Source organism: Canis lupus, unplaced genomic scaffold (assembly GCF_011100685.1).
Source record: "Canis lupus familiaris isolate Mischka breed German Shepherd unplaced genomic scaffold, alternate assembly UU_Cfam_GSD_1.0 chrUn_S1590H1780, whole genome shotgun sequence".
Lineage (NCBI taxonomy): Eukaryota > Metazoa > Chordata > Mammalia > Carnivora > Canidae > Canis > Canis lupus.
The window spans coordinates 66,231-82,206 of NW_023330431.1; the positions used below are offsets into that span (position 1 = coordinate 66,231).

The 15,976-nt window shown below is 53.5% G+C and overlaps 1 long non-coding RNA gene across 1 annotated transcript; it reads right to left on the bottom strand.

Annotated features, from left to right (window-relative positions):
- Positions 1-1,097: 1,097 nt before the first annotated feature.
- Positions 1,098-15,498, bottom strand: LOC119878408. The gene is made up of 4 exons (XR_005386838.1): positions 15,331-15,498; positions 13,594-14,590; positions 11,071-12,718; positions 1,098-1,416 (listed from the first exon to the last, which is right to left on the bottom strand). It is a non-coding gene; the product is annotated as an uncharacterized LOC119878408 (long non-coding RNA).
- Between the last annotated feature and the right edge of the window lie 478 nt (positions 15,499-15,976).

A 15,976-nucleotide genomic window follows, 5' to 3' on the forward strand; every position in this document is an offset into this window, starting at 1 on the left:
TAACACTAACCCTAAACCTAACCCTATCCTGTACCCTAACCCAAACCCTAAACCTAACCCTAACCCGTACCCTAAACCTACTCCAAACCCTAACCGTTACCAGTACCCTAACACATACCTTAACCCGTACCGTAATCCATACCATATCTCTAAACCATACCCTTAACCCGTAACCCTAACCCGTACCCTAACCCTAATCTGTACCCTAAACCTAAGCCTAAACCGAACCCTAATCATAACCCTAACACTAACCCTAACCCGTAGCCTAACCCTAAACCGAACCCTAAACATAACCCAAACTCTAACTCTAACCCTAACTCATACTCTAACCCTAACCGTAATGCTAACCTGTAACCTAACCCTAACCCTAACCCTAAGGCTAAACAGTACCCTAAACCTAAACCTATCCCATACCCTAACCCTAAACCTAACCCTAAACCTAACTCTAAACCTAACCTTAACCCGTACCCTAATCCTAACCCATACCCTAACGCTTACCCTAACCCTCACCCGTACCCTAACCCAAACTCTAAACCGTACCCTAACCCTAACCTTACCCCAACCCTAAACCTAACGAAACCCAATCCCTAATCCTAATCATAAGCCTAACCCTAACCTAATCCTAAACTTAACCCTTACCCTATCCCTAACCCTAACCCGTAACCTAACCCTAACCCTAACCCTAAACAGTACCCTAACTTTAATCCTAACCCGTACCCTAACCCTAACACTAACCCGTACCCTAAACTGTAACCTAACCCGTAACCTAACCCTAACCTTAACCCTAATCCTAAACCGTAGCCTACCCCTAACGCTGAAACTACCCCTAACCCTAACCTGAACCCTAACCCTAACCCTAACCCTAAGCTTAAACAGGACCCTAACCCTAACCCGTAACCTAACCCAAACTTTACAGCATTGGAAGTCAGGTCGTTCCATGAATAAAGCTCTACTGCACCTGGAGACACAACCTTGAAGCCTGCAGCTTGCCCCTTGCGTCCCATGAGCTTCTGACAAACATGTCTAGTGAGGATGTTCGTAACTGCATCTGCAGGCAGCGTGGAACTGGGAAGGACCGCGTGTCAGCTCACCTCGCAGAAGGAAGTTCCCCAGAGAGACAGCTTTCAACTAGGTACTCAGGTTTGGAAGTTAGTATGTAGCTCCCTTCTGAGGGAGGAATTACTCAGAAGTCGTTGGATTGGGCTGGGAGACACTTGCCTCTCACAAAACTTGTGTCCCATATGGAACGACGTCCTTTTGAAGTGAAAGGTACAGGCGGTCAGCATGTGGGAGGAACAAGCCATAAGCTCATCCAAAGGAGTGTGCATCACTTGGAGGCAGGTGTCCGGTAGTCGCGAAATTGACAATGCAGACTCTTGGTTCTCACTCCGCTACTGTCCCGCATAGAACGGAATGCTGTGGAAGCGATCCGTACAGGCCGTCACATTGTGGTAGGTACAGGCCATAAGCTCAACTCTGAGAAGCCTGTATGCTTTGCAGGCAGATGTCTGCTAGCCACTCTTTTATGGGAGTTAGAACCAGCTACACTTCAATTGAACAAGGCTGTTGGAAATCGCTGTATTGAACTCAGTTACACGTGACTACAAGCCTGAAACGTCTACATGCTATTCACAACCTCTTCCAGCACCTAACATGGTTAGGACCTATGTCTACAGGCAGTCAGGTTGCGGGAGGGTCCTGCCCTCACCTCAACTCTCACAAGGAAGCATGTCTAGAAGCCAGCTTTCTTTTTTTTTTAAGATTTTATTTATTTATTCATGATAGTCACAGAGAGAGAGGGGGGTGCAGAGACACAGGCAGAGAGAGAAGCAGGCTCCATGCATCGGAAGCCCGACGTGGGATTCGATCCCGGGTCTCCAGGATCGCGCCCTGGGCCAAAGGCAGGCGCCAAACCGCTGCGCCACCCAGGGATCCCTAGAAGCCAGCTTTCAACTAGCTGCATTCTTCTGGCCCTGAGAACGCAGCAGTATTCTAACTCAGGAGTTTCCAAGAATACCACTCTACTCCACCTGGAGACACCTTCCAGGCCTGCATTATTCCACTTGCGTCTCACAAGCTTCTGACAAGCATCTCTGGTGAAGACATTGGAAACACATTCTGCAGGCAGTGTGGAACTGTGAGGGACTGCGTGTGAGCCCAACTTTCCGATGTAAGTTGCCGTTGGATGCAGGGTTAAATTAGCTAGTACGGAACTTAGTATGTAGCACCAGTTTAAGACAGGAATTACTAGGAAATAGCGGGATTGAGCTTGGAGGCACTACTCTTGTGGGCCTCACCTGGACGAGGTGACTGGTTCCCACCTGGGACTCACCTGGACCTGATAACTTTGCTCCACACTTTGGCCTCACCTGACCCTGATGACTCTGGGCCCCACCTAGGCCTCAATCTGGACCTGGAGACTGTGGTCCCCATCTGGGTCTCACCTGGACCTGGTGACTCTCGTTCCCACATGAACCACACCTGGACCTGGTGACTGTGATGTCCTTCTAGCCTCACATTTACCTGGTGACTCTGGTCCCCACCAGGGCCTCACCTGGACCTGGTGAATCTGGTCCCCATCTCGGCCTCACCCAGTCCTGGTGACTTTGTTCCCCACCTGGACCTGATTACTGTGGACTCCTTCTTGGCCTCACCTGGAACAGGTGACTCTGATCTTATCTGGGCCACACCCAGATCTGGTGACTCTGGTCCTCACCTGGGCATAATTGGGACCTGGTTACTCTGTTCCACACCTATGCCTCACCTGGACATGATGACTCTGCAACCCCTCTGGGCCTCACCCTGACCTGGCGACTCTGGTCCCCATCTGGATGTCACCTGGACCAGGAGATTCCAGTACCCCTCTAGGCCTCAACCAGACCTGATGACTGGTCCTCAACTGGGGCTCATCTGCACCTAGTGAATATGCTCCCCACGTAGGCCTCATCTGGACCTGGTGACTCTGGTCCCTACCTGGGCATCATCTGGACATGGTTACTATATTCCCCACAGGGACTCACCTGGATCTGGTAACTCAGTCCTCATTTTGACCTCTTCTGTACCAGGTGACTCTGGCCCCACCTGGGCCTCACCTGGAACTGTTGACTCTGATCCTCAGCATGGCGTCACCTGACCTGGTGACTGTGGTTCCCACCGGGACCTCACCTGGACCTCATGTCTCTGGTGCCCACCTGGGCCTCACCTGGACCTGGTGTCTCTGGTACCCACCTGGGTAGCATCAGGACATGGTTAAACTGTTCCCTAACAGGGACCCACCTGGACCTGTTACCTCTGGTCTTCACCTGGGCCACACCTGGATGGTGACAATGGTTCCCACCTGGGTCTCAACTGGACCGGTGAGTCTGATCCCCACCTCGACAACACCTGTAACTGGTGACTCTCATTACCACATGGACCTCATGTGGACCAGGTGGCTACAGTGTTTCTAGCTTCTAATGTACCTGGTGACTCTGGTCCCCACTAGGGCCTCACAGGGACATGGTGAGTGTGGTTGCCACCTGCACCTCATCTGGACCTGGTGAATCTGGTCTGTACCTGAGACTACCCTGGATATGGTGACTGTGGTCCCCACATGGGCCTCACTTGGACCTGGTGACTCTGATCCCCATCTGGGCCTCACCTAGCCCTGTTGACCATGATCCTCAACTGGGCATAATTGGGACCCGGTTACTGTGGTCCACAACTGGACCTCACCTGGACCAGGTGACTCTGGTCCCCCTTGGGGTCTCACTCTGACCTGGTGACTGTGAATTCCACTTTGGCCTGCCTTGGACCTGCTGACTCTGGTTGCCACCTGCACATCACCTTGAACAGTTGACTCTGGTTCTTTCAAGGGCCTCCCCTGTACCTGGTGATCCTGGTCCCAACCTGGGACTCACCTGGACCTGGTTACTGTGTTCCACACCTGGGCCTCACGTAGACCGTTGTCCATGGTCCCCAGCCAGCCTCACATGGACCTGTTGCCTCTGGTCCCCACCTGGGCCTCACGTGTACCTGGAAACTCTGGTACTCACCTGGGCCTCATCTGTTCCTGGTGACTCTCGTCCCCACCTGGGCTTCACCTGGATCTGGTGACTCTGGTCCCCACCTGGACCTCTCCTGGACCTGGTGACTCTCTTTCCAACATGGACCTCACCTGGATCTGGTGACTCGGGTCCTCAGTTTGGCCTCACCTGGACCTGGTGTCTCTCGTCCCCACTGTGACCTAACTCAGACCTGGTGAATCTTGTCCCCACCTAGGCCTCACCCAGACCTGGTGACTCTTATCCCCAGTTGTGCCTCAATTCGACCTGATGTATCTAGTCCTCACGTGGGCCTCACATGGACCTGGGACTCAGCTGGATAGAGTGGCTCTGGTTCCCACATGGGGCCCACCTGATACTGGTGACTGTGGTCTCCTTCTATGCCTCACCAGGACCTGGTGATTCTGATCCTCATCTGGGAATTGCATGGCCCTAGTGACTCTGGTCCTCACCTAGGCATCATTGGGACCTGGATACTCTATTTGACACCTGGGCCTCACTTTGATCGGGGACCTCTGGTCCCACTCTGGGTCTCAAACTAAACTGGTTACTCTGGTTCCCTTTCTAGGACTCACCCTTACCTGGTGACTCTGGTCCCCCCCTGGGCTTCACTTGGACCTGGTGAATCTGGTCATTACCGGGTCCTCACCTGTACCTGGTGACTCTGCTCACCACCTGGGACTCACCTGGACTTGGTGAATCTTGTTGCCACCTGGGCCTCACCTGGACCTTTTGACTGTGGTCCCCATCTGGACCTCACCTGGATCTTGTGGCTCTGGTTCCCATATGGGGCTCTCCTGGACCTGGTTCCTGTGGTCTCCTTCTGGCCTCACCTGGAACAACACGACTCTGATCCATATTTGGGTCTCGCCTCTACCTGGTGACTCTGGTCCTTACATGGGCATCACTGGGACCTGGTTACTCTCTTCTATACCGGGGCCTCACCTGGACCTGGTGACTCTGGTCACCCTCTGAACCTCACCCTGACCTGGTGACTGTGGTCCCACCTGGGCCTCACCTGGATGAGGTGACTGGTTCCCACAGAAACCTCACCTGGACCTGGTGAATCTGGTCCTCACATGGGCATCATGGGACCTGGTTACTCAGTTCCACATCGGGGCCTCACCTGGACCTAGTGATTCTCGTCCCCCTCTGGGCCTCACCCTGACGTGGTGACTCTGGTCCCCACCTGGATATCACCTGGACTGGGTGACTCTTGTCCTCCTCTGGGCCTCACCCGGAGCTGGGGACTCTGGTCCTCAACTGGGCCTCAACAGGATCTGGTGAATCTACTCCTCACTTAGGCCTCATCTGGACCTTGTGACTCCGGTCCCAACTCAAAAACAATGGGATATGGTTACTCTGTTCCCCACCTGGGACTCACCTGGACCTGATAACTTTGCTCTACACTTTGGCCGCACCTGGCCCTGATGACTCTGGGCCACCCACCTAGGCCTCAATCTGGACCTTGTGACTGTGGTCCCCACCTGGGTCTCACTTGGACCTGGTGACTCTCGTTCCCACATGAACCACACCTGGACCTGGTGACTGTGGTGTCCTTCTAGCCTCACATTTACCTGGTGACTCAGGTCCCCACCAGGGCCTCACCTAGATCTGGTGACTATGGCCTGCATGTTGGCCGCACCTGGACCTGGTGAGTGGGGTTGCCAACTGGGCCTCACCCATACCTGGTGACTCAGGTCCCCACATGGGACTCACTTGGACCTGGTAATTCTGGTCCTTACCTGGTCCTCACCCGACCTGGTGACTCTGGTCACCACCTGGGCCTCACCTGGACCTGCTGAATCTGGTCCCCATCTGGGCCTCACCCAGTCCTGTGACTTTGTTCCCCACCTGGACCTGATTGCTGTGGACTCCTTCCTGGCCTCACCTGGAACTGGTGACTCTGATTTTATCTGCGCCTCACCCAGATCTGGCGACTCTGGTCCTCACCTGGGCACCATTGCGACCTCGATACTCTGTTCCACACCTGAGTCTCACCTGGACATGATGACTCTGCAACCCCTCTGGGCCTCACCCTGACCTGGTGACTCTGGTCCCCATTTGGATGTCACCTGGACCAGGTGATTCTGGTACCCCTCTAGGTCTCAACCAGACCTGGTGACTCTGGTCCTCAACTGCGCCTCACCTGGACTTAGTGAATATGCTCCCCACCTGGGCCTCATTTGGACCTGGTGACTCTGGTCCCTACCTGAGCATCATCAGGACATGGTTACTCTATTCCCCACTGGGACTCACCTGGAACTGGTAACTCTGGTCCTCACTTTGGCCTCTTCTCTACCAGGTGACTCTGGCCTCACCTGGGCCCCACCTGGAACTGGTGACTCTGATCCTCAGCATGGCCTCACCTGACCTGGTGACTGTGGTTCCCACCGGGACCTCAACTGGACTTCATGTCTCTGGTCCCCACCTGGGCCTCAACTGAACCTGGTTTCTCTGGTACCCACCTGGGTAGCATCAGGACAGGGTTACACTGTTCCTTAACAGGGACCCACCTGGACCTGTTACCTCTGGTCTTCACCTGGGCCACAGCTGGATGGTGACACTGGTTCCCACCTGGGTCTCACATGTACCTGGTGAGACTGATCCCCACCTGATCCTCACCTGTAACTGTTGACCCTCGTTCCCACATGGACCTCATGTGGACCTGGTGGCTGCAGTGTTTCTAGCTTTTCATGTACCTGGTAACTCTTGTCTCATCCAGGGCCTCACCAGGACCTGGTGAGTGTGGTTGACACCTGCAACTCACGTGGACCTGGTGATTCTGGTCTGCACCTGAGACTACCCTGGATCTGGTTACTGTGGTCCCCACCTGGGCCTCACTTGGACCTGGTGACTCTGATCCCCATCTGGGCCTCACCTGGCCCTGTTGACCATGGTTCTCAACTGGGCATAATTGGGACCCGGTTACTGTGTTCGAAAACTGGACCTCACCTGGACCAGGTGACTCTGGTCCCCCTCTGGATCTCATCCTGACCTGGTAACTGTGAACCCCACTATGTTCTGACTTGGACCTGCTGACTCTGGTTGCCACCTGTGACTCACCTTGAACAGTTGACTCTAGTTCTTTCAAGTGCCTCCCCTGTACCTGGTGATCCTGGTCACCCCTGGGCATCACTTGAACCTGGTGAATCTGATCCCCATCTGGGACACACTTGGCCCTATGGACCATGATTCTCAATTGGGCATAATTGAGACCCGGTTACTGTGTTCCACAACTGGACCTCACCTGTGCCAAGTGACTCTGGTCTCCGTCTGGGTCTCACCCTGTCATGGTGACTGTGAACTCCGCTTTGGCCTGACTTGGACCTGCTGACTCTGGTTGCCACCTGCACCTCACCTTGAACTGTTGACTCTGGTTCTTTCAAGAGCCTCCCCTGTACCTGGTGATCCTGGTCCCCACCCGGGCCTCACCTGGACGTGGTGACTGTTGTCACCAACTGGGACTCACCTGGACCTGGTTACTGTGTTCCACACCTGGGCCTCACGTAGACCTGTTGACCATGTTCCACAGCCAGTCTCACATGGACCTGTTGCCTCTGATCCCCACCTGGGCCTCACGTGTACCTGGTAGTTCTGGTCCTCACCAGGCCCTCATCTGGATCTGGTGACTCTGGTCCCCACCTGGACCTCTCCTGGACCTGGTGACTCTCTTTCCAACATGGACCTCACCTGGATCTGGTGACTTGGGTCCTCAGTTTGGCCTCACCTGGACCTGGTGACTCTCGTCCCCACTGTGACCTAACTCGGACCTGGTGACTCTCGTCCCCATTGTGACCTAACTCAGACCTGGTAAATCTTGTCCCCACCTAGGCCTCACCCAGACCTGGTGACCCTTGTCCCCAGCTATGACTCAATTCGACCTGATGAATCTGGTCCTCACTTGGGCCTCACATGGACCTGGGACTCAGCTGGATAGAGTGGCTCTGGTTCCCACATGGGGCCCACCTGATACTGGTGACTGTGGTCTTCTTCTATGCTTCACCAGGACCGGGTGATTCTGATCCCCATCTGGGCCCTGCATGGGCCTAGTGACTCTGGTCCTCACCTAGGTATTATTGGGACCTGGATACTCTATTCCACACCTGGGCCTCACTTTGATCGGGGACCTCTGGTCCAACTCTGGGCCTCAAACTTAACTGGTTACTCGGCTTCCCCCTCTGGGCCTCACCCTTTCTTGGTGACTCTGGTCTCCCCCTGGGCTTCACTTGTATCTGGTGAATCTGGTCCTTACCTGGACCTCACCTGGACCTGGTGACTCTGGTCACCACCTGGGTCTCACCTGGACTTGGTGAGTCTTATTGCCACCTGGGCATCACCTGGACCTTGTGACTGTTGTCCCCACCTGGATCTCACCTAGATCTGGTGGTTCTGGTTCACATATGGGGCTCTCCTGGACCTCGTTCCTGTGGTCTCCTTTGGCCTCACCTGGAACAACACGACCCTGATCCATATTTGGGCCTCACCTGGACCTGGTGACTCTGGTCCTTACCTGGGCATCATTGGGACCTGGTTACTCTCTTCTATACCTGGGCCTCCCCTGGACCTGGCGTCTCTGGTCACCCTCTGGACCTCACCCTGACCTGGTGACTGTGGTCCCACCTGGGCCTCACCTGGAAGAGGTGACTGGTTCCCACAGGGAACTCACCTGGACCTGGTGAATCTGCTGCTCACATGGGCATCATAGGACCTGGTTACTCAGTTCCACATCGGGGCCTTATCTGGACCTAGGGACCCTCGTCCCCCTCTTGGCCTCATCCTGACGTGGTACTCTGGTCCCCACCTGGATATCACCTGGACCGGGTGACTCTTGTCCTCCTCTGGGCCTCACCCGGAGCTGGGGACTCTGATCCTCAACTGGGCCTCAACAGGACCTGGTGAATCTACTCCTCACTCAGGCCTCGTCTGGAGCTTGTGACTCTGTTCCCACCTGGGCATCAATGGGACATGGTTACTCTGTTCCCCACCAGGGATTCACCTGGACCCAATAACTTTGCTCCACACTTTGGCCTCACCTAGCACTGATGACTCTGGGCCCCCCACTTAGTCCTCAATCTGGACCTGGTGACTGTGGTTCCCACCTGGGTCTCACCTGGACCTGGTGACTCTCGTTCCCACATGAGCCACACCTGGACCTGGTGACTGTGGTGTCCTTCTAGCCTCACATTTACCTGGTGACTCCAGTCCCCACCAGGGCCTCACCTGGATCCGGTGAGTCTGGCCTGCAGGTTGGCCTCACCTGGACCTGGTGAGTGGGGTTGCCACCTGGGCCTCACCCATACCTGGTGACTCAGGTCCCCACATGGGCCTCTTGGACCTGGTGAATCTGGTCCTTACCTGGTCCTCACCCGGACCTGGTGACTCTGGTCACCACCCGGGCCTCACCTGGACCTGGTGAATGTGGTCCCCAACTGGGCCTCAACCTGTCCTGGTGACTTTGTTCCCCACCTGGACCTGATTGCTGTGGCCTCCTTCTTGGCCTCACCTGGAACTGGTGACTCTGACCCTATCTGGGCCTCACCCAGATCTGGTGACTCTGGTCCTCACCTCGGCATCATTGGTACCCAGTTACTCTGTTCCACACCTGAGCCTCACCTGGACATGATGACTCTGGAATCCCTCTGGGCCTCACCCTGACCTGGTGACTCTGGTCCCCATCTGGATGTCACCTGGACCAGGTGATTCTAGTACCCCTCTGGGCCTCAACCAGACCTGGTGACTCTGGTCCTCAACTGGGCCTCACCTGGACCTAGTGAATATGCTCCCCACCTGGGCCTCATCTGGACCTGGTGACTCTGGTCCCTACCTGGGCATCATCAGGACATGGTTCCTCTATTCCCTACTGGGCCTCAATTGGAACGGGTGACTCTGATCCTCAGCAGCATGCCTCAAATGCACCTTTCCACTAGCTGCGTTCTTATGGCCGTGAGAATGTAGCTACATTGTAAGTCAGGAGGTTCAATGTATTCCACTCTACTGCACCTAGAGACACAAGTATTGAAGCCTGCAGCTAGCTCCTTTTGTCCTATGAGCTTCTGACCAACACGTCTAGTGAGGATGTTCGAAATTTCATCTGAAGGCCGTGTGGAACTGTGAGGGACTGGAGGTGAGCTCAAGTCTCAGAAGAAAGTACCCTTTGGACACTTCGTTCCACTAGCTTCCCATGTATGGAACTTAGTGTGTAGCACCAATCCTAGAGAGCAGTTCCTCACATATCTCTGGATTGGGCTTGGAGACACTAGTCGTGTGGGCCGGCACCTTCCACTAACCTCTCACAACCCTTCAGTCACGATTCAAGCCTAGGCCTGATAGGAGCGAAGTGTACCTGCAGTCAGCATGTGGGAGGTACAGGGAATAAGTTCAAGTCTCAGAAGTGTGTATGCTTTACGGGCAGATGTATGCTAGACAGTTATTGATGGGAGCTAGAACCGAGGTATACTCTAATTGAACAAGGACATTGGCAATCGCTGTATTGAACTCAGATACACGTGAGTACAGGCCTGTCACTTCCACATGCTTTTTACACAACCTCTTCCAGCACCTAACATAAAGATGCTAGGACCTAAGTCTACAGGCAGTCAAGATGTGGGACGGTCCTGCCCTGACAGCTCTTACAAGGAAGCATGCCTAGAAGTCAGCTTTCAACTAGCTGCGTTCTTATGGCAGTGAGAATGTAGCAGTATTCTAATTCAGGAGGTTCCAAGACTACCACTCTACTGCACCTGGAGATACCTTCCAGGTCTGCATTGTTCCACTTGCGTCTCATAACCTTCTGACAAAAGTCTATGGTGAAGATGTTTGATACTCATTCTGCAGGCTGTATCAGACCGTGAGGGACTGAGTGCGAGCTCAACTCTCAAAACTAAGTTGCTTTTGGAAAAGGCGTTCAGCTAGCTTCTCACCTATGGAACTTAGTATGTAGCACCAGTCTAAAACAGGAATTACTAGGAAATCGCTGGATTGACCTTGGTGGCACTAGTCTTGTGTGACGGGACATTCCACTTACCTCTCACCACACTTCCGTCACGCATCGAGTCTAGGCCTTTTAGAAGCGAAGTGTACCTGAAGGCAGGATGTTGAGGTACAGATCATAAGCTCAACTCTCAGTAGTGTGTATGCCTGGGAGGCAGATTTCTGCTAACCGCTCGTACATGGGAGTTAGAACATAACTACACTCTGATTGAAGAAGTCCGTTGGATATCGCTGTATTCAACTCAGATACACGTGAGTTCAAGCCCGACGCTTCCACATGCTTTTCTCACAACCTCTCCTAGCACCTAACACAAGGATGTTAGCAGCTACGTCTACAGTCAGGCAGGATGCGGGAGGGTCCTGCCCTGAGACAGCTCTCAAAAGGAAGCATGCCTCAAAGCCAGCTTTCTACTAGCTGCGTTGTTATGGCCTTCAGAACGTAGCACCACTGTAAGTCAGGACGGTCCATGTATACCGCGCTACTGCACCTGGAGAGACAAGCATTGAAGCCAGCAGCTAGCTCCTTGTGTCCTATGAGCTTCTGACAAACATGTCTAGTGAGGATGTTCGAAATTCCATCTGAAGGCTGAGTGGAACTGTGAGGGACTGGATGTGAGCTCAAGTCTCAGAGGCAAGTACCCTTTGGACACCATGTTCAACTAGCTTCTCATGTATGGAACTTAGTATGTAGCACCAATCTAAGAGAGCAGTTCCTCACATATCTCTGGATTGGGCATGGAGACACTAGTTGTGTGGGCCGGCACCTTCCACTAACCTCTGACAAACTTCTGTCACGCATCGAGCCTAAGCCTGACAGGAGCGAAGTGTATCTGCAGTCAGCATGTGCGAGGTACAAGGCATAAATTCAAGTCTCAGAAGTGTGTATGCTTTGCAGGCCGATGTTTGCTAGACATCAAGGGGAGGTATACACAAGCTACACTCTAATTAAACAAGGACGTTGGCAATCGCTGTATTGAACTCAGATTCACATAAGTACTGCCCTGAAACTTCCACTTGCATTTCTCCAACCTCTCCCAACACCTAAAATAAGGATGTTAGCAGCTACGACTACAGGCAGGCAGGATGTGGGATGGTCCTTCCCTGAGCTCAGCTTTCAAAAGGAGCATGACTTGAAGCCAGCTTTCTCTTAACTGCATTCTGATGGCCATGAGAACATGGCAGCATTGTAATTCAGGATGTTCCATGAATACCGCTTTACTGCACCTGGAGACACAACCTTGAAGTCTGAAGCTTGCCCTTTGCATCCCATGAGCTTCTGACAAACATGTCTAGTGAGGATGTTTGTAACTGTATCTGCAGGCAGTGTGGAACTGGGAAGGACCACGTTTCAGCTCATCTCCGAGAAGGAAGTTCCCCAGAGAGAGAGCTTTCAGCTAGGTACTCAGTTTTGGAAGTTAGTATGTAGCTCCCATCTGAGGGAGGAATTCCTCAGAAGTTGCTGGATTGAACTAAGACACATTTGCCTCTCGCAAAACTTGCTTCCCGTATCGAACGAAGTTCTTTGTAAGTGAAGCGTACAGGCGGTCAGCATGTGGGCTTTACAAGCCATAAGCTCAACCAAAGGAGTGTGCATGCCTTGGAGGCAGCTGTCCGCTAGGCGTGAAATTGACAAGGCAGACACTTGGTTCTCACTCCGCGATTCTCCCGCATACAACGAAATGCTGTGGAAGCAGAACGTACAGGCAGTCAGGATGGGGGAGGTACAGGCCATAAGCTCAACTTGCAGAAGTGTGTATGCTTTGCAGGCCGATGTCTGCTAGACACTTATCGAGGCGAGGTATACCCGAGCTACACTCTAATTGAACATAGACGTTGGCAATCGCTGTATTGAACTGAGATACACGTGAGTACAGTCCTGACACTTCCACTCGCATTTCTCCAATCTCTTCCAGCACTTCACCTAAGGATGTTAGCAACTATGAGGCTGGGCAGGCAGGATGCGGGAGGGTCCTGCCCTGAGCTCACCTCTCACAAGAGAGCTTGCCTAGAAGTCAGCTTTCAACTCGCTGCATTCTAATGGCCGTGAGACCATAGCAGTTTTCTAACTCAGGAGGTTCGAAGAATACCACTCTACTGCACCTGGAGACACCTTCCAGGCCTGCATTATTCCACTTGCGTGTCACAAGCTTCTGACAAACGTCTCTGGTGAAGATGACCTAACCCTCGCCCTAACCCTAAACCTAGCCCTAACTTTAACTCTAACCGCTAACACTAACCCCTAACCCTAAATCACACCCTAACCCCTAACCCTAACTACAAACCTAGCCGAACCCTAACTCTAACCATAACCCAAACCCCAACTCCTAACCTCCTGCCATAATCCCTAAAGTCTAAACCCTAACCCTAACTCTAACTCCTGTCCCTAACCCAAACCCCCATCCTAACTCCTAACCACTGACCCTTACCCTTATCCCTCACCCTAACCTCTAATCTGTAACCATAAGCATAATCACTAACCCCTAACATCTCATCTAAGCCTAACCACCAACCACCTCCCCTCCCCTGACCCTACCATTCATTCTACCCATTCACTTACCCTATGGTTCTGAGGAGTCCCTTCTGACATGGACGTGGCCCCCAACGGCGCCTCCAGAGTCCTCCAGGGGGTCCTGAGGAAGCCGGGCTCCTGTGAATGCGGACGTGGCCCCACGTGTTCCAGAGTCATAGTCAGTGGGTCCTGAGTACTCCGGGTCTCCTCTCAACGTGGAGTATGCCTCCTCTGGAAGGAGGAGGAACATCCTTCTGGATGCCTCACATCCTCTGGAAGCCTCACAGCAGGTTCTCAGGAGGCCAGGGGTTCCTGTCAGCCTGGACATGGCCCCATGTCCCCTGAAAACTCACCGCGGTACTGAGGAGGCTGTGGGTTCCTGTCAGCCTAGACGCAGCCTCATGTGTCCCGAAGACAAAGTGCAGGTCCTGAGGAGGACGCGGGTCCTCTCAGTCTTGACGTGGCCCCACATTTTCCTCAGCCTCACCATAAGACCTGAGGAGGCCAGGGGCTCTTGTCAGAATGGACGTGGCCCCAAATCATCCGAATCATTCACAGTGTGTCCTGAGGAGGCCGGAGAATTCTGTCAGTGTGGATTCGGCATCCACATTTTTCTTAGGCTTCACCACAGGTTCTGACAAGGCTGGGGTCTTCTGTCCGCATGGACGCATCCCCATATTTCCCGAAGTCTACACCGGGGGTCCTGAGGACATCAGCGTCTGGTTGTGTGGACATGGCCCCACGTCCTCCCAAAGCATCACCGCAGGTTCTGAGGTGGCCGAGGCTCCTGTCACTGTGGATGCGGCCCCCAGCTTCCAGAAGACTCAACTTATGTCCTGAGGGGCCAGTTAGCTCCTGCCAGAGTGGACGCGGTGCACCATCTTTCAGAAGCTTCCCCACATGTTCTGAGGCGGCCCAGGGGCTCCTGTGAGCGTGGATGCGGGCCCACAACTCCCTGAAGCCTCACCGCAGGTCCTGAAGCGGCCCAAGGGCTCCTGTCAGGGTGGATGTGGGCCCACATCTTCCTGAAGCTTCACCGTGTGTCCTGAGGAGACCGGGGCTCCTGTCAGCGTGAACGCTGTGCAATATCCCCCTGAAGACTCCCCGCACATTCTGAGGAGGCTGTGGCTCATCAGCATGGACATGTCCCCACGTCTTCCTCAGGCCTCCCCAGCACAGGCTGGCTCATGTTAGTGCAGGCAGACGAGGCCTACTGCACATGCGTGCCCCTTGGGCAGTGCCTGGGCTTGGGCGCCCCCTGCGGGATCCTCAGGCACTACAGGAGGCTGTGAAGGAGGCACGTGCCCATCCCGGGGCCCACCTCTGCCTCCTTCCAGGCTCCATCTGTGGCCTGTTAGATTCGGAAATGTCTGACTGAAAAGGAGACCAACACACAGCTTCCCCAAAAATACTTAAGGAGAAAGAATTGGAGCCCAAAGGACGCAAAATGAAATGTGGACCAGACTTTTACCACATCCTGTAAAACTCACTCAACCCTCTTCCACTGTGGGCGGGACCGTGGGCTGGTGCAGACACCATGGAAACAGTGTGGAGGCTCCTCCAGGAAGTTACAAATAGAGCCGACCTGCAACCCGCATGTGTAAAGCCTGGAGCTCACTCCGAAGATACAGATACAGTGAGATGTGGGACAACTGCACCACAATGTCCACAGCAGCCAGGTCCACAGTAGCCACAATATGGGAGGACCCTCGGTGCCCTCTGGCAGATGATGGATAAAGAGGATGTGAGATAGATGATGGCCATAGAGAGCGGAATGGTACTCACCTATCAAAGAGCAGGAAATCTTGCCATTTGCAATGACGTGGATAGAAGTAGAGGGATCATCTTAAGTGAAATAGGTCATTCGGAAAAGAGAATGACCGTGAGGTGTCATTCATAGGTGGAATTAAAGAAGCAAAGCAGATGAACATCTGTGAAGGGAAGGAAAAACAAATAAGATGAAAACAGATGCAGGAAATACAGACTCTTAATTGTAGGAAACAAACTGAGTGTTGCTGCAAGGGAGGGGACAAGGGAGAGGATAACAGGGGACTGGCATGAAAGAGGGCACGTGGTGTCACGAGCACTGCAGTTTTCTCCAACTGGTGAATCTCTGAATTCTTCCTCTGAAAGTATAATACACTATACGTTAATTAATTGGGTTTAAATTAAATTAAGTTAAAAAATCAGTTGTATCAGAGCACGTTTCCTTCTGGACTCTCGGTTCTGCTCCTTCAGCTTATGCTGGGACCAACCCTCGTGGGTCTGGTTTGTTTAAGTAGGCATCAGGCCTCGTCCATGGACCAGCCCAGGGCTAGAAATAACGACCCCGAGATCAGGACCAGAGGTGAGGTCAGGAGTCGGATGCTTAACCGACGGAGCCAGGAGGGTCCCGAGGACAACACTGCTTTATCCTGTGTCTCTGTGACAT